Source organism: Eumetopias jubatus, unplaced genomic scaffold (assembly GCF_037043125.1).
Source record: "Eumetopias jubatus isolate StellerSeaLion01/CBP00866 unplaced genomic scaffold, mEumJub1_p1.0 scaffold_7, whole genome shotgun sequence".
NCBI lineage: Eukaryota > Metazoa > Chordata > Mammalia > Carnivora > Otariidae > Eumetopias > Eumetopias jubatus.
This window is the reverse complement of record NW_028274813.1, coordinates 101,118,256-101,137,522: the sequence shown is the minus strand read 5'-3', so window position 1 is coordinate 101,137,522 and position 19,267 is coordinate 101,118,256. Positions and strand designations below refer to the sequence as shown.

At 41.6% G+C, this 19,267-nt stretch overlaps 1 protein-coding gene across 1 annotated transcript in view; it reads left to right on the top strand.

The window, feature by feature from the left end:
* RORA (RAR related orphan receptor A) overlaps window positions 1-19,267 on the top strand; it is a 331,244-nt gene that overhangs the window by 134,268 nt on the left and 177,709 nt on the right. The gene's annotated exons all lie outside the window — the stretch shown is intronic.

Here is a 19,267-nt window from a genome sequence, read left to right as displayed (position 1 = left end):
ATTAGCTTTACAGAATTATTAGAAATTGGTAAGTAAAAAACCAATACCACATACAAAAATGAGCAGAGATATGAACAGGCAATTAACAAAAGCGGAAATACAAAAGTCAGCAAACCTAGATAAAACAATCTCATAAGTAAACAAAGATACATAAATTAGAAGATGGTACCTTTTATCAAGGTTTATTTTTCAGGATAATGTTCATGTTGGTGAGGATGTGTGCTACGACAGGAATTATAAACTGATAAACTCTATAGGTCACTGTTAATGATATAAAATTCTTTTTAAAAGTTAAACTTTTGAGAACGTATTTTTTAAATAAAATACGGAATGTCAACAGAGATCTATAACAAGGATATTTATGGTAGAATTATTTTTAATAACCAAAAAAAAGGAAATGCTAAAAGGGCTATAATTATCAGTATGTGGTAGAATTCATGGGAATTTTAACTCTCATAAAATTCATCTCCATGTTCTACAGTAAATATGTATACTTTCATTTTTTTTAAGTGCTGATGTATCTTTCTTAAGAAAGATATTGGGGGGTGCCTGGGTGGCTCAGTCAGTTAAGCATTGGATTCTTGATTTAGGCTCAGGTCATGATCTTAGGGTCCTAAGATCAAGCCTCTGCAGTGTGCACGCGAAGCCTGCTTAAGATTCTCTTTCTCCCCCTCCCTCTGCCCCTCCTCCTGCTCTGGGAAGGAAGGGGGGAAGGGAGGGAGGGAGGGAGAGGGGAGGAAGGAAGGAAGGAAGGAAGGAAGGAGGGAAGGAAGAGAGGGAGGGAGGGAGGGAGGAAGCAAGGAAGAAGGGGAGGAAGATACTGGAACGCTTTCACGGTGGCCTATCAAATAGGGGGCCTGCGGTGGGAATACTTGGCCCTGGGGGAAGGAATATTTTATCACTGACATTGCTTAGGGTTGTCAGCCCATGGTAATAATCAGAAGCAAACCAGTTTTTATGAGGTTTTTCATTGTTTTTAAATCATTGCCTGCATGCTGGGCAACTGCTCCTCCATCATTCTCCCCTCCTTGACTCAAGATGGTGGCTCCTCACACTTCTGGAAAGAAAGAGGAAGGGGAGACACCTTAACTTCAGCATCTAGTATGTAAAAATCACTTGCAGTTGGTACTTACACCAGTTTCTACAATAAAATACATAATCACGACTACAAACACCGAAATGTTTTTCCAGCTTACCTAGGTGATCCTACTTCAGGAGCGGAGTGGCATCGTTTTCGCTTTGTAGGCTTTTATATTCTGCGTGTGTGTGGAATCCCACAGGAGCCTCGTTTGTCCTCTCACACAGGAACTTCACAAGTGAGAGTCGCTGGCTGCCTGAGCGGTATAACTCCGTGTTTCTATCCCGGAGGAACCGTGAATGAGATACCATATAATATGAATAGATATCCCCCTAGGCACCCTATAAATTTATTATAAAGCACTGGATCTTGCAATAACAAAAAATAACTTATGGAATTTGAGTAAAGTCTAAAAATGAGAAATGTGTGTCTCTTCAGGGTCACACCAGACCACAGACTCTACTAACAGGCCTGATTTCATTAACACAGGAGCAGGCCTTATTTTATCCCGAGCAGGCAGAAATACTTCAGTGTGGGGCTCTGAAGTTTCCAGTGTTTGGGCCAGAAAGTAGACATAAGTCAACCCACTTTTCTGGAAGGAAATAGCAAATGTGGACAGCTCTGTAGGTTGAGGCAGTAAGAGCGGCTGGTTAGATGATGCTTTGTTTGCTTTTAACATACACTTTGTAAAAGATCTTTAGAAAGATAAGATTTGGGATTTGGGCTGTACTTGGAAGATTGGGGTGAGGGGAGGCCTCATTCGGGCAGCTGTGTGGGGCATATAGCATCTAACTTGGGCTTGTGGTTTTTGGAAAAAAAAACAATATGTTGGGGTTTATGTAGCTCTTTAAATGTTTATTGTCCCCCCCCCCCAGCTTGGCATTTAGTTATCTTTTAAGGAAGTCATGAGCAGAGCTAAAAGTCACAATACGGAAATTACTCAAAATCCTACGAAAAACGATCTGTACCAATTGGAGTTGTTTTTAGTTCAAGAGAGCTGAAAAATCTCTCCCCGTTTATTGTGCCAGACAGTGAAGAGTGATGAGAAGACCACGTAAAGCCTCCTTCAAAAGTCAGTCCCTCATTTTTTTGCTCTGGTTAAAAACCCTTTCGAATCTCAGGAAACGGGTTCTCTCTTTCAATTGCCCACCCTAAACGCAGGTACTATTTATCTATTATATCAGTTTAATGAGAGGACCATCTCACACTCATTAAGCTGATTTGAAAAATGATCAGAAGAATCCTGACTGTGTCCTTGGAGAATATAAATGCCTCCAAGGCTGTATCCATTTTAGGAAAACCAGGTCTTTTACCTTTGCTCTTGCTTCACCTCAGCATTTTCTTCCACAGCAGAAATAATGCGTTTAGTCATTTTGGAACAACGGTTTAATACATTAATGATTGCAGGTGCTGTTCCTAGAATTTTGGCTCTGCAAATGTGATGAGGTGAGTGAGTCGAAGGCAGCCAGCAAGGGTCGTGTAAAAAGTGAGGATTTTATGAAGCCAGGATACACTGCAGTGTAAGGAGAAGCACGCCACACAATTAAAATAGACGGGGAATATATGCTACGTAGACTGTCCGAGGCATATGTGGTAGGTGGTGGGCTGGGTGAAGGGAAGGGGCATTAAAAAGATAGGAAATCAGAGACGTGCGGGCCTCCTGTTCCGTGGCCTCTGGAATTACGGAGTCGTTATATAATCCAGGCCAGCAGCTTGAGGGGATTTGGCTAATAGTTCACTTAATTTTTCTGAAATGTCCTTTTTTTTTTTTTTCCTGTAAGTCAGCCTGAGTGGAAAGTGAACTCTCGTCAATGAATCAAATGGCGGGAGGGGCCGGCTGGGAGGACTGATTCCCCCTGGATCCTATACATATTACTCCATTCCTTGACTGTACTTCGAGTGCAGGTTAAATGAATTGTTCCCATTAGCGGGCTGATAGGACAGCTCCTTTAGATGAAGGAGACTCTGTACTTAGAATGTCACCGAGAGGAAGAGGTAGCCCTCATAGGAAAGTTGACAGTACCACTTGTGGCAGTATTTTACTGTCATTGTTAAAAGTAGATAAAATGATGACTTACAGTAAGGCTCCGAGTTGCAGCGTAATATATAATCATAATAAGATGTCTGTCAACTTAGAAGTGATATCAGAATCCTCTGCAGCTCGCCGGTTTATCTGAGGCATTGGTGGTCGTGGAAGCGATGCTTGGTGCCACACTTGCCGGCTGAGGCCGATTGGCTCTGACGTTGATGGTCCTGACACAGTCACAGTCACTCCGATTAGTCACTTCTGCCTTCGTTTGCTGAAACTAAAATCCCGAAAGTTTACTTGTTTTATCTGTGTATCTTTTGTAGCAATATTTAAAGCACTCTTCAGTAAGTGACAAGTAGGACTATGGGGGAGGGGGGAAACATTAAAAATCAGGAGGATGTTGAGTTGGCTGAAAGGTTCCTGATGTCTGAGCTCAAAGCTCTCTGACCTTTCCCATATTGGCATCAGGGAGATGGCTTGTTTTATTTGTTCTGTTACCTTGGAAACTGAGGCACAGCTTTCATCTGTGCAAAGACAGAGTAACAGAATCTGTTATCTTCATCATATAGTAGTTGTAGGAACTATCTGGAATATGTAAATCATGTATAAGGATCTTGTAAAATGCAAAAAAAAAAAAAAAAAATCAAGATATCCATAGGGGAAAAAAAGACGTCTGTAGGGGAAAATATATAAGCAGGAAGTGGGGAAGAGGTCCCTGTCCCATGCATTTCTTCATGGGCATAGGCACCTGAAAAAAGTCAACAGGGCCTCAAGTGACCAAGGATGGAAAGAGAATGTGCTCAGAGTTGGGCTGAATTAACATAAGCCTGCATTTTTTTTTCAGTGCACCCCTCCCCCTCAAAAAACACTTCTTGCTCTTGAAGCTCATGGATGTGATGAACAATATTTGGGCTTTGTGTGGGAGCAGAGATGAGTGCTAGGAATGTGGATAGGGCTCATGCAAAATGGATGGCCGGATGGAATTTGGGTCCCCGGTTGAGACTCTGGCTGATACTCATACTCACCATGAGTACAGGGACCACTGCTATCTCGTTGGCCATCCCCATCACCTAACATAGTGCTTGACAACGTGGGGCAAGGAGAGAACAAACATGCAGACAACCAGGGGCAGCATAGCTGGCAAGTCTGAATTTTCATACTTGAACAAATTCCACTTTGAGCTGAAAAATTAGATTATTCATACGTTGTTCGTTAGTGAGATGTTCAAAGAGTTTCAAGCTATCCTTCGACTCTGGGACTAAATTAGTGACAGCTTTGAAATGAGAAGTAACTAAAGCTACCTCGACTGGATATGGGTTGATTTCCAAATTCATATAGGCGTTGGGAGTGCTGTTTTTAATGTTGTGTGAGTGAAAGCCAGAGGGTGGAAGACATAGCTGTGTGTGACAGAGTTTGGATAATATACTATCATAGGGAGTCCATTCTCTCACCATGGTAGTTAGGAGTGTCCTCGAGGCTTGGGCAAGGCTTCTCTAGTCTCTGGTTCAGGAGGTAGACCAGAGGGACATTTATTTGTACAGCTGTACACCATCTAAACACTGGTTTACCAAATCCAAACTGCACAAAATGAGAAAGGACAACCAGAATGTAAAGCCAGAAGAGCCTGTTAGTAAAAAAAAGTTATCGCTGGTGGAAGGGAGGGGAGACTACAGGCAACTCTTTGACCCAGGATATACATGTTTGTCTCTGATGCTTTTTGCTGGATGCCTTTGGCTCTTGGTGCGGGCACAGGAGGAGCACTTAAAGGATTTGGCCAGAGAAAGAAGTAACTACAGTGACCACTGAAAACGCCTCATGACTGAGCTTTGGCCCCCAGCTCCGTCATACAAGAGTCACTTGATCTTGAGCATGCCCCTCCACCCTTTGGACGCTCCATTTCCTCACTGAGAAGTGGTTCAGCAGTATCTTCACAACTCACAGAGAGAGATGAGGACATCAGAAAGGTGGGTTGAAAATATGCAGCCAACTGTATGACAGGGACTATGTTGTTACAATGGCAAACTGCAAGTTGACCTTGGATAATCCTCAAGGGAGTTTGAAAATGTCAGACTTGAACAACAACACCACCACCACCACCACTCTGATGGGGAAATGCTACATCTTGTTTGAATGAAGATCAGATTGCTAGTCTGAATGATGAACTGAAGGTAGCTGCAAAGGGACTGAACAACCATCTGCCTTCAAATAATCACGGAAGAAAGTAGCCAGGATTTCTCGGGTTCTTGTTTGGAATCATTAACCAAGGAACCTCTGATTTATATAGGTTTCTATGTAGTAGAAGTGGCCCGCTTTTAAGGAGGGCTGCTATTATATGCCACTGATGGGACTTTCATTCAACCCACAAAACATGGGCTGCTGAGAACAAAGGGAACCATGCAGAAGATTGTCAAGAGGGTAGACTCATCGAAGTGTAGGAAGAAGGTGGCAGAGAACTAGGGGAGGGGAAGGTGGAACTCAAAGTCAGGTCTTCTGACTTATTTTCCACTGTGTGCTCCCTTCACATGGCCATAACAAATTCCAGTACTTTCTTATCAACCAACGAGGTTATGTTCCTAAAAATGTATCAGAGTTGACAAAACCACCATTGGCAAGATTAAGACCCCATTGAAAACAAGACTTTAAGGAGGAGGGATAAAAGCTATTAAATGTTTCTTTTTATAAATAAAATAAAATAAATGGCTAGGTAAATAAAATACATATTCTGAAGGTATCTGCTCTGCAAAGCATTCAAACCTGCTCTAGGGAGAAACACTTTCTTCAGCAGTTGGGGGAGCTATGACTGCGGCCTATTCACATGCTGGGGTGGCGGGGGAACCTTATGTGAGGGAGACTGGGCCTCTTTTTAAATTTTTCCAGCCAGTAAGGGCCTTTTATTATGAAAATTTCAAACATACACACAAAGAGAGGCAACGGAGCAGTGAGCCCTTGTATACCAAACACCCAGATTGAACACTTATCAAGATTTTGTGCCCCGTGCCTCATCTATCCCTTTCTGCTTTGCTGAAGCATTTTAAAGCAGATCGCAGACATTGTATCATTTCATCCCTACATGTTTCAGATTTCAGTCTGAGCTAAATGCCTGATACACTCACATTCTCCCCTGTGTTCTTTTCAAGGCTGCTCAAGAAGGTTTTGAGATGGTTATTTTGTTTTGTCTTCTGGACCTGCTATGGAGCATAAACTGGTTTTCCCTTTCTGCACTAACTCCCATAGGCATGATCTGGACCGGGCGGTCCAGAGGAGTATGATCGAGAAATAATGCGCATTATTCTATTGAAGAAGAATGACCCAAACTTACATATTAAATAACAATAATAATCCAGGGATTTGCGGTATACAAATATAGAACAGAGCTATCTTAAAAAATAAAAATAAAAATCCTGACGTTTATTTTTAAACCACTTTGAATAGAAGGGAGATTGCTAAACCCAAGTTAACCTCTAAGCTGTTGTTTCTAAGAACACTGAATACCAAAATCATGTCCAAAACTGCTTTCTCAGTCTCAGAAATGGGAAAGTTAAACTATTCTGAATTGCCATAGGACATGTCACGCAAGCTCTTCTTGCTATAACATATGGTTAAGTGGGAATTTTTCTGTCGGTTCTTTATTATCCTGGTGCCAATATGAGATTAGCTTTACAAGTTGGGTTATAACATTTACAGCTTCTGTGTCGGGGATCCGTTAACAAGATCATAAAGATCTTTCTAACAGATGAGGCCTTTGTGCCTTGGTTCAGCTGTGGTAATGACCAAATTGATTTTATCAGAAGTGTTTAAGAGCGCCATTTTAACTTTTCTATTGATTGCCTGACCTCCGCTTTGGGCCCTGGGGTTGGTATGTGTTCTCTCTCCCTCTCTCTTTGTATGTAGCTTTCCAGTTTCTCTTCACCCATGCAAACCTTTCCTTCTGTACCCCCAGACCATCACATTTAGCCCCTGCCTCACCATTTCTGTTCTCCTGTGTTGTCCATACATTTCCAGAGGACTAGGCTTTGAGGGCACAAATTGGTAAACTAGACACATGGCTTTGGGGAACCATCTTTATTCATTCATTTGACAGAGTTTCTTGACCTCCTACTATATGCCAGGCACTGTTGTCAGCATTCAAAAATACAGTGATAATCCAGGAACATGAAGTCCCTGCCTTTAAGATTTGACATTGTTGGAAAGGCACACAACAGCTATTTAGTAGAATGTCAGAGGGAGGGAAACACTGTTATGAAGAGTAAAGCAAAATGGAGAATGAGGTGAGAACACAAGTCTAGATAAGCCGGTAGGGAGGATTCTACCTTAGAGATCTGAGTGGCTGTGAGGAAGGCCTGGGGAGATATAGAGGAAAATTGAACCAGGCAGAGGGAATTCCAAGCAGAAAGGACTCCAAGCCAGAGCAAGCTTAGAGCTTTAGAGAAAATTCAAGAAGGTCCATGTAGAAGAGCAAGAGAGACGAGGCAGAGAGGACATGAGGTGGGGAACCAGCGAGACTTGTGGAGAACCTCATGAGCCACGGAAGGAACTTGAGCGCGAGACTGACACAAACTGATTAACAGTTCAAAAAGTTGCTCTGGCCTAGAGGAGGCTTGTAAATGATGCTGGTGACACCTCCTTGGGTCCAGCTGAGATGTCTTGTACGATAACAGGAAGACTTGAACATACCAGGCCCCGGAGCCGCTCTCTGCTCTGCCTCTTATTGGCTGGCTGACTTGGAACCAGTCACCTAGTCCCTCTCAGGGCCAGTTTTCTGTCCTTTTTCAGGGAGAGATACAATTTCTCGTCTCTTCCAGATCTAACATTTGGTGAGTCTAAGCTATAAACTAGAGTTGTTTCTTAACCTTATGTATTTGTTAGGATAATAACAGAGAGCCAAGAACACAGTGGTTCATATGAGGTAGAAGTTTGCTTCTTTCTCCTGTGGTGTTTGACCCAGTAGAAACTGCCAGGGAAGCAGGCAGGCTTACGCGTTCTAGGGTCCTGTCTCCAGAGGTGCAGTCCTCACTGTTGGAGTGGGGTCATGGCCTCATCCAAGTTCCAGTCCATGAGAAGAGAGACACAGGATATCCCAGGCAAGCAATTTCCTCTTAAGTGACACGGAATTTCCACACACTCTTTCTGCTCACATTTCTCAGTGAGAACCTAGTCTTATGGCTAGACCCAGCCCCAAGGGACTCTGGGAAATGTAGTCTCTAATTGGGCTGCTGTGTGCCTACCAAAATGGTGCCTGCTATGGAAGAATGGGAGAACGGATTTGGAGGGGCAGCAAGAAAACTGCCACACCATATTTTTGAAAGATCCCAGAGTATTGTCAAGCTACCATAAACTCATAAAATTTCCTAGACCTTTGTAATCAATTTCCTAGGGCGCTATATAACAAATTGCCACAAATTAGTGGCTTAAAACAACAAAAATGTATTCTCTCACAGTTCTGGCTGCTAAAAGCCCAAAACCAAGGTGTCAACAGGGCCATGCTCCCTCTGAAGGCTCTAGAGAAGAATTTCTGGAAACCTCTCTCCTAACTTCCAGTAGTTTCTGGCCATCCTTGGCATTCCTTGGCTTATCGCTGCATGACTCCAATTTCTGCCTCCATCTTGACACGACCTTCTCTGTGTATCTTCTGTGTCTCCGTATCCCAGTCTCCTTCTTTCTCATAAAGACAGCAGCATTCTTACCTCTATCCTACAGAAATTGAAACTGCGACTCAGGTGAAGTAACTTGCCTAAAGAGAAATGATGCCAGTGATGGTCACTTAGTGATGGTGATGAAGTCAGGCGTGCAGCCTGGGTCTGCCTGTCTCCAAAATCCTGCTCTTCACATTTCATGGCAGTAAGTCCTGGAGACTTCTCAGGGGATAATGACAAAAGGACTCACTCTTGCCTTGAGAGATTTGTGATCAGTCTCTGAGGCTGCACCTGCTCCATAGAGATCTCCACAAACCCATGGTACAGACACCCTGTAGTCATCAGCATAAACTGAGCTTCTATCTGGTAGCTAACGGATCGTTGTTTTCCCGAGAGTCAAGAGTCACCCAACATCAGAGTCTAGGTTTCTCACTGTTTCTGTAACATTATGTAAAACAGACTGAACTAAACAAGGCTTATTTTTCAGACCTTTTTCAGCACATGGATTAGTGGTTTGATTCCTATTTTGTCAAGTACCCTCAGACTGTCCATCACCATGGAGCCTTCCTGAAAGATGCCAGCTATGTCATCACGCTTATACTTCAGACTCAGATAGAGTTGCCTGGAAAGTGTAATGCAGTTAGGAGTTGCCACAGGAAACCAGGTCTCCTAATGGTCACAGAGAGATGATGTTGGGATAATAAGGAAAAAAAGAACAAAATTAAATCAACATTTCCATTCATTATATCATTTTATCCTCACAGTAACCCTGGGAAGTGGGTATTTTTGCTTTTCTTTCTTAGTCTTAAAATGTTATTTACACAGTTTTATTATAGAAAATTTCAAAAGTAGAGACAAAGAAATGAAAAATCATCCAGAATTCCACCACTCAGAGATAACCACTCTCATTAATTTGGTGCATGTTTTTTAGTCTTTTTTTCTGTATAGTTTTATTATTTTATTTTTTCTTCTTTTCACAGAAATGGAGTCATTCTGTACTTTGGGGGTTTGAGGGGTTTTTTGTTTGTTTGTTTGTTTCTCTGAAGACAGCTAGAATGTCTTTCTATGCAATTAAGCTTTCATTAGTTACTGATGGCAGAGTATTTCATTACACAGATATACCATGGTTTATTTAATTCATCCTCTATTCTATTGACATTTGGGTGGTTCCTCCCTAACCTTTTGCTGTTGGCAACAATGCTACCTTGAAAACCCTGTCTACATCCATAATTACTTCTTAAAGCCTACATTTCTCGTGGTCAAATTACCAGGTGGAAGAAGAAAAGATTTTTTTTCCCCTTCTTTAAGAGATGAGGAAACTAAGATTCAGAGAGATTAAGTATCTCGGCCAAATTCACACAACTGGCAAGTGACTGAAGTCGAAGCTTCCCGACTCTAAATCTCATATGGGAAAAGAGTTTATTCATCTCATCTAGTAATTATCATACTCGATAAATTCTGTGAATGCAAAGGAAATACCTTGGTGACTACTTTCTTTTCTTGAATTATCACCCAGCAGCAGCCAATCCAGACAAAACTGCTTAAAATTCTGTCATCAGAGGAGAGGCTACAAAATACATATTTAATTGGAGTTTTCATCTTTTTTCTTTCAAGATGATTAATGCTGGCATTTTTAGAAATCCTTTACAGACCTTTAAATAGTTTCCTATATGTTCAGCGATAGTTGAAGACACCTCTCCACTAAAAATAAATATCAATATTTATTTGATATCCCGTTGGACCCTGTGGCTTTTTTTAAAGATTTATTTATTTATTTTGGAGAGAGAGAGTGCGCGCTGGAGGAGGGCAGAGGGAGAGGGGAAGCAGACTCCCTGCTGAGTGGGGAGCCCGACATGGGGCTTTGGGGCTCAATCTCATGACCCTGAGATCACGACCTGAGTCCAAACCAAGAGTCGGATACTTAACCAACTGAGCCACGCAGGCTCCCTAGCACCTGGATCCTGTGGCTTTTAGTGTTCATCCTGGTTCTGACAGTAGAGCTCATATCCTCAAAATTTAGAACCAAATTCCCATTGTTTCCACTTCAGATTCCCTCTCCTTTCTAGGTGATTTGAGACATGAGTGAACCCATAGAATTGTCTCCTATTTTGTATACCCTTGGTCTACCCATGCTTGTGCCATTGGGAGCAGATTTTGGTTTTGAGGCGGCTGCAGACTAGATGAAATTTCTTCAGTCATCACTTGCCTTGACCTGATACTCTCCATGAGGTATGATTTAGGTTGTATACACAAAGGCAGGATATGTGAAAAGCGTCTATAGTGCCTGACTTGCTTTGGGGCCACAACTCTATAATCTTCGGGTCATCCTCATCCAACCAGTTCTGGTAGCTTTGAGTTTGGGGATTGCAACTGTAGCCATGTGTTTGACAGCGTCCAGGCAAGTCACCTGCAGACAGTTCAAGTCAGTACCTGCCCATATTAGTGGCAAAGATAAACAATTTCAACAGATTTCAGAGGTACAGAAGGTAAAGCATTTCTTGGAAAAGCATGGTAAGAGCTGTTGACTTTTACCGGAACTGAATTATTCACTTGTGAAACTACTTAATTCCAGAAGGCTAAGCTGAAAGTGTTGATGGTTGTCGGTTCACATCTCTGCTCAGAGCTCCAAGAGCAGATTTAAGTCAACTGAGTAATATTTAATGGGTAGCTCCATTTTCAGTATAGAGACTTGATAAAAGGAAATCAATTTGAAAGAACAAGAATTCTTGTTATTCTTACTGTCCTTTAGTGCTAATCGTGCATTTGGCACCCGCAAGCCACAAGAGGAGAAATTACCTCCTTAGGTATGGACTTTTCATAATGCATTAGATAGTAATCTCTAAGGGACAAGATGGATGTTTCCCAAACAAGTTTCGTCTCAAAATTTCTTTCTAGGATAGACTGATGGTGTCTTTATGGTGCTTTTGCTGAGTGACTGGGAATGAGGTTTTGTTCTTGGTACTGTTTTGTCAAAGATAAAGACAGGGCTTGAGAGAGGGTATAGCTCTGGCCTGCCTGCCCAAAATTAAAAGATATTTCTGGGCACAAGTGTCAGGAAATATGACCTAGAGATGGAAGGCAGTCACACACACACACACACACACACACACACACACACAATTGTTTTAATTCAAAAAACAGAAGAAAAAAAAATCCTCTTATCAATGCCCATTCTATTTTTCACACTAAAACGGAGATTTTTTCATGTTGCATAAAGCACCTTGATTGGTAAAAGAGCTGAAATATTATTACCGAAGGAGCTCAACCTAGGCTCAAATCAACACAAAAGAAAGCTCACATTAAAGTATTATTTATCTTCATAATTAGTATTTCTAAATGATTTTTAAAGGCTTTTTATGCAATTACAAAATGTTTGATTGTCGTAACATTGCTAATGCTTTGATGCCTTCCGAGTGTTGTCCTTGGTCCCTGCAACCCTGGCACATAATTTATTTCTCTTTTGAGTGAACTCTAAGCATTAGTGTCCATTAAGAATTTTTGAAACAAAGTCCAGAGAGTACTTGGAGCACTTTCAGTAATATGTACTGATTATCATTAATAGCTCTTTTGTCCTAGACAAGGACATTGTTTTGTAACATCACTCTGTTTGGTGAGGCCGCACTCGGGCTGTGTTCCTGCTCTTCCTTCTGCACAGATTCTCTCCTTGACTGCTTATGGAATGGAGCAAGCGCGTAGGACAGCTCGGGATTGAGGGAGGGAGGGCATAGGGCCAACACAAAGTGATAGTTTTTTTCTTTATGAAACAGTTGTTAGCCATTCAAAAACAAGAACAAAACCCCTAAACGCTGGGCTTTGTTTCTGAGCTAGTGTTCATTCATGGCATATAAATTGCTCTTTTAACTACAAGCTCCTTACAATGAGGAAGTCAAAAAGTATAGGAGGGAGCAAGCAGACCCAGCAGCTTGCAACCTTTGCACTGTGCTCGTTGATAATATGGCAGGAAGGAGGTTAACTGTTCCAGATTTTATTTGGAAAGTTCTGCCTGAGCTCTCAAACACTCATTTGCCAGATTCTACATCTTTTTAATGAGCTCATTGCCCTGTTGGGTATGCCTGTGTCCACCTAGAGGATATCCCTCTGTTTGTCCAGTGCAAAGTGTCTGCTAGTAGAAATGTCTGGAGTAGGAAAGAGGCACTCTGCTACATGCCCCAGGTGAATTCTCTTACTGAAACCTTATTATAAACCCAGCACTGAGAATTTTGCCCCTATTCATGGGTAAGAAAATGGAGACTTAGTGGTTAGGCCATTGGCCCAAGACCTCACAGCTTCAATAATGGGCATCTTATTTAACTCGTTCACCTTGTGAAGAGGGAGAATAAATCCTGTGAAAGCCTTCAGATTTGGAGCCTCCTTTTCTAGAAATCAAGAGTTAATGTATGGGTCTAGTGTAGATGCATGAGTTGGCCAATTAAAGTATTTGTTAATTATGGTTTAGCACATCTCCTCCTCCCTGCCACACAAAGTCACTTGAAATATGGAAACATTGATATGTTGTTGTTGTTGTTGTTTTTAGATTTAATTATTTACTTGAGAGAGAGAAAGCACGAACAGGGAGGAGAGGGAGAGGGGGAAGCAGAGCCCCTGCTGAGCAAGGAGCCCGATTCGGGACTCGATCCCAGCACCCTGGGATCATGACCTGAGCTGAAGGCAGATGCTTAACTGACTGAGCCACCCAGGAACCCCAAGAAACATTAACATGTTTAAAAACAAAAGGAAGAAAAAAGAAAACTTCACTGCATCTTATTTTAGGTATCCTTTGTTGTGTTTATTTGTTTTTCTTTTTGTTTTTGATTCTAACACAGAGCTTATCCTTGTGGAAAATATCTGGATCTCAACAACTGTTATTTTGTAATGAAAGAGAATAAGCGAAGGCACACAGGCTGTATAATAGCGAAGTGGCAAAGGCACATCTCTGTAGTTAGGGTCTTGTCTAGAATGCAGGGCCTCCGGAAATGCTAGTTTAGTAATTGGGACGTCTGCGGAAGAGGAAAGATGCCATTTCTTACCAAAAAAAAAAAAAGTTAAACTAAACTTGGTCCCCAGACAATTGCCTAGAAACCAAGAGACAATAAGAAGTCCATCAAGGAAGTTAATTGGTCCAAGATTTGGCACTGATTGGAAATATCAGATAACACTCCTAAAGTGCTCTGCTCTGTGATAGCTACAACTCTGAAACGACTGATAACCGTGACAGTGATAAATTTGTGGTATTTTCATGACATTTCCTATGCTTTACTTTGAAGCATGGTCGGCTAAATAGAGTGAGGCACTCTTGCTGTATTAGAAGCCCTCCTTTGAATAGAAGATTTGTGGAGATTTTTCCTCTTAATTTTAAGGGTATTAATTGACAATTTAGAACTGATGTTCTGTCATTAAATTAGAAATTACTGTTAAGGGGCGCCTGAGTGGTTCAGTTGTTAAGCATCTGCCTTCGGCTCAGGTCATGGTCCCGGGGTCCTGGGATTGAGCCCCACATCGGGCTCCCTGCTCGGCGGGAAGCCTGCTTCTCCCTCTCCCACTCCCCCTGCTTCTGTTCCTGCTCTTGCTGTGTCTATCTCTGTCAAATAAATAAATAAAAATCTTAAAAAAAAAAAGAAACTACTCTTAAAGTGTCACTTGGAAATGTTTCTCTTCTCTTTTCTCTTCTTTTTCTCCCCTCTCTCTCTCACTCTCTGTCTTTCTCTCTCTCTCATTCTCTCTCTCTCTCTCTCTCTCTCTCTCTATATATATATATATATATATATATGATCTGGGTGAAATATAAGGAGTCTTGCAACTTTATCAAAAGGTACCATTTTTCTCTAGCCCAGATAATTTTAAAATATCACCCAAAAGAAGTGTAGCTTTTACTTATATAACCTTTTGTGGGTATTGCCTTCTTTCTTCTTTGGTTTTTAAAGGCAAAAAGAAAAAAGTTTCAGGGGGTTACCTTTGATTGTGAGCTACATTAGATTTTGTACAGTGAGAAATAGATCTGGCAGCCTGTTGCTTAAAAAGAGGAGGTTTGGTATCATAGCGAGAAAGCAGGGCAAGGAGCCCTTGATCAATAAACTAGAAGGTAAATTAAGAAATCATGCAGTTCAACCATCTCATTTTACAGATGAGAAAATTAAGGCCCAGAGAAGTTAAGTGACTTGACCAAATCAACCAGTGAGTTCACTGTTGGCTCAGGTCACTGAGCGCCCCGGCACCTCCCCATCAGTCTCCCACAGCTCCCTGCCCTCACAATCTCTGCAGAGAGCATTACTCTGCTTGGTGGCCTGTTTGCAAATCTCAGTGGAAGGATCTTGGTGTTCTTCCCAGTCACTTGGAAGTGAATCAAAACCTTCACAACAGCTGGACTCAGTTTGACACCCTTTGGTGGTGGTGGATTAAAGTCCCTTGCCGGTGCTCAACAGCAGCCTAGTTAGCCCACTTGCCAATGAGCCATTGTCTTCCCTGGATTTCAGAGAGTAAAGACTCCAGTGGAGTTCAGGCTCTAGAACAGCACACACTTACTTTTAGGAACTTGGTTGTCTGTCTCATGCTCCAACAACTAGGAATTTTCAAGTCGGAGCACTTGGTCTGAAAACCAGAGTCCTGGGCCCTACGTCAGTGTGAAGCCCGGGGACATCAGGCGTAGCTGTGATGTAGCTTTCGGTAGAACATTCTAATTCAGCCTTTGTTAAAATAAGACTGTGCATGTTGCCCGCCCTTTTAACGTTTCACACTTCCCAGTTTGGAAAGCTCTTTACACATCCTGATTCCATTTTAATTTTCACAGCAGACTTTTGAGTATTATCATGATTATATACAATTATAAATTCCGGGCCCAGAGAAGTTAAGTCGCTTGCCCCAGGCCTCTCAGCCAAGAGGCAGAAAAGCGTATGGGCCACGAATGAAAGCCCAAGTCAGCCTGACTCCAAATCCAGCTTTCTTGAGCTGCCTTTAAAAAGTGTATTCTTTTCTACTCCTGGGTAGAATTAGAGCTGTTTGCCCCTACTAAATACTCCTGATAATTTATCTTTAGAAAACCGGTTCTCCAACAAGTCATTATTCAGAGCTTCTGCTCCTGGCGCTGCTGGTAACATTAACTTTGGATGGGCTAAGGACAACAATGGGCAGGGCATGACTGCTCTGGTCTCCTGAAGAAGGCACTTTCTGGGGGGAAAGACAGGAAGCTTACAACCTCTGAGGGACTGAGAAGAAAGAAAAAAGGGAAGACCCACCCCACCCCCAATGAAGGGTGAAGAAATGGCTGCTGGTTGCAAACCAGGGCACACAGGCTTCTCTCTCTGAGGACTGCATTCACCTAAGCCCTGGGGAGGCTCCCTGGTTGGGATAAGACAGGGGACAGGTTTAAATTATTTACTGACTGCTGAGTGATGTGGTCCTGGGAGTAAATCTTTTTTTGAATATTTACTCTTTTCAGAGGCACTATCTATACCAGGGTTTTTAAATATGAGCCATGGATGTCTTCCAAAAGGATATTAACTTTCCACAGAAAGCTTTTTACTGTGCTAATTAAACTTTCCTGAGCCTCAGTTGACCCATCTGTGAAATGAAGATCTTTTTCTTTCTTTCTTTCTCTTTCTTTCTTTTTCTTTCTTTCTTTCTTTCTTTCTTTCTTTCTTTCTTTCTTTCTTTCTTTCTTTCTTTCTTTCTTTCTTTCTTTCTTTTCTTTCTTTCTTTCTTTTTCTTTCTTTCTTTCTTTCTTTCTTTCTTTCTTTCTTTCTTTCTTTCTTTCTTTCCTTTCTTTCTTTCTTTCTTTTCTTTCTTTCTTTCTTTCTTTCTTTCTTTTTCTTTCCTTTCTTTTCTTTTTAGAGAGAGAGAGCAGGGGGCTGGGTAGGAAGGGACAGAGAGAGTGGGAGATAAAGAATCTGAAGCAGGGTCCATGCCCAGCATGGAGCCTGACGTCGGATTCAATCTGTCAATCCTGAGATTGTGACCTGAGCTGAAATCATGAGTCGGACGCTTAACGAACTCAGCCACCCAGGTGTCACTTTTTTTGTTGTTGCTTTGTTTTTTTGTTTTTTGCTTTTTTTTTTTTTATAACACTACTATGGAGTCAGTTATTATGAAGTACCAGAGCTTCTATAGAGAAAGGAGTGACACAAATTCAAGACCTTAGTTTGATCACAAATGTTATTTTTCAGGAGAGGAGGAAGAAGGGGATTCCAAATAAACTTTCTGATCGTTCCATTAAATTTGTCTTTTGTGTGTTCATGTTGTTTTCGTTTGTTTGCTTTTTTGGGGTAATAGAATTTTGTCTTCATAATGGCTATGAAGTAAAAACAGTAATTAAATATTATGCATAGTCCTGTCTCCATAATTAGAAATAATGCACTTTTTATAAAAAAAAATATTGCTTTCAGGAGAGGGGTGTGTTTTTTAAGACTTTCTCCATAAAAATGTGCTATTAATTTATTTTATATTCTTCACTGTATACAATAGATATAGTTTACATTTTATTTGTATGGGTTAGGGTTGCCAGATAATACAGGATGCTCAGTTAAATTTGAATTTCGGATACACAGCAGAGTAGTAGCTGAACTTCAAATCTAGCTGGCATCCCGCATTTTATCTGCTAAATCTGGCCACTTTTATGTGGGTATATCCCCCAGTTCTTTGTATCAATCACTAAGTGGCCGCTAACCGAAACTGGGGGACTGGGTTGGCGCTGATGCTGGCTGGGGTCATGCTTGCTCCTGGAGACAGATGTGAGTGGTTTTAGCTCTGTGCTACTGTGATCTCAAAGATCGGGCAGGTTTCCTGGAAAGATTTTCAGAATCTATTATCAATGTAATCATCATGAAAATATTTGATGAGAACACTGCCTCACGCTGTATAATAAATTTAAGTAGAAAAGTCAAAGCAGTGGTATTTTCATCAGGGCTTTGGATGTCAGGAGAAAATAGTTCCACACTCAGCGAATATAGATAGGTCTGTTTTGGGCTGTGTTAAATCCAATTGTGTGGAGGTTCTGAATAATCAGGAGTGACAGCATAAGCACTTTCTCTTCAAAGTGATTTTACAGAAGGCATTATTTCCTAAGGAAAGTACACATATAGCCCTCATAATGCTGAAAGAGCACTAATGTATCAATTTATTGGTGCTGGTGTCATGAGCTGGAGTTGCAAATTGTATTCAGATTTTAAACTTTACTCACAGTTGCTGTTGGGAGAAGCTCCCTTCCCATGATAAAGCTTATTTCAAAAAAAATTCTAGAACATTTTTTGTAGTTCCCGTGTGAGAGAGCCTTCAAGGCTCTTTGCAAAAGGTTCTAACTTCACTTTGAGAAGCCAACTCAAACATGATGAAAAACAATAGTTAGGTTTCCTCAATAAAAAGTTGGGGGGGGGAAGAGAATTTGAGTTGGGCTATGTAATTTCAGCTTCCCTAAATAAGCCCTTTGGAAAGTTGTGGGGGGGGGAGCAAGCGTGTGATTTTGGTCTTGGCGCACAACTTTGGAATTAACTTTTCCTTTTTGTGTGTGTGTGTGTCTACCGTGGATTTTCATAACGGATTTCTTCCCTGTACGATTTGTTCCATAGCTAAGTAATGGGTCTGACATGGGTGCCAAATTTTTCAACAACTTTTACTTTCCAGAGGAGGGTTAAATAGTCCTCTTAGTAACTTGAAAGAAAAAAAATTTCAAGGTTTACCACAGTTCTTAGTCACAGGCTAAATGTTTTCAAGAGTTGTATTACTTTGAGCCTATTTAGTCTCAAGAATATCCCCCAAGAAGAACAGAGCATAAAGAGTTCAAAATGGAGTCCTTCTGAAACAGAGATAACACTGTTAACACTGGAGTGTGCGTTCGTGTTATCCTTCTGTGGTCTTAATGTGCCGAATCTTGCTTAGTCCCATTCATCTGTCACCTGCTCTCCGTAAATCATCTTGGAAGCAGCAAGGGTGCTGACGCATGAATCCCTCATGTTTTCGTACAGCGTGTGTTCATTTTGGTACCATTTGCAGAGAAGTAACAGCCATACCCCTTCTGACTTTAATGAGTATGGACAGATAGGTACATTTTGTGGATGTTCTCTCCTTCACCATAAAAAGTTATGCCTCATGTGAGCAGGCAGAGTCATTTTCCATAAAAAAGTTAACCCTGAGTCAACGGCCATAGCAAATTAATTGCTCTGTTGCTCAACTCACTCTTGTCTGAGTAGGTTGGCATCACTCTCTTGTGTTTTAAATCTTCCCCGCTCTGCCTATAAACATGATCATCTCCCCTATTTAAAATGAAAACTGAGAGGCTTCTCTTACCCAGTTTAATTACTGTCCATGCCGCTGCTTTTAACCACATAACCTCTTAAACCCGTAGGCGGTGTTTGCCATCGCTGTCGCTCACGGTTCTGTTGTTCTGGGGTAGGTCCAGTGGCCCCGCTGGGTACGACTGAGACTAACCTGGCCACTGCATCGCCGTCTGAGCAGATGCACTCCTGAGTACACTGTGAATGACATGCATTCCAAGAAGCACACACAGGACACTTTCTTACCTTTGTCGTTATTTCTTCTCTT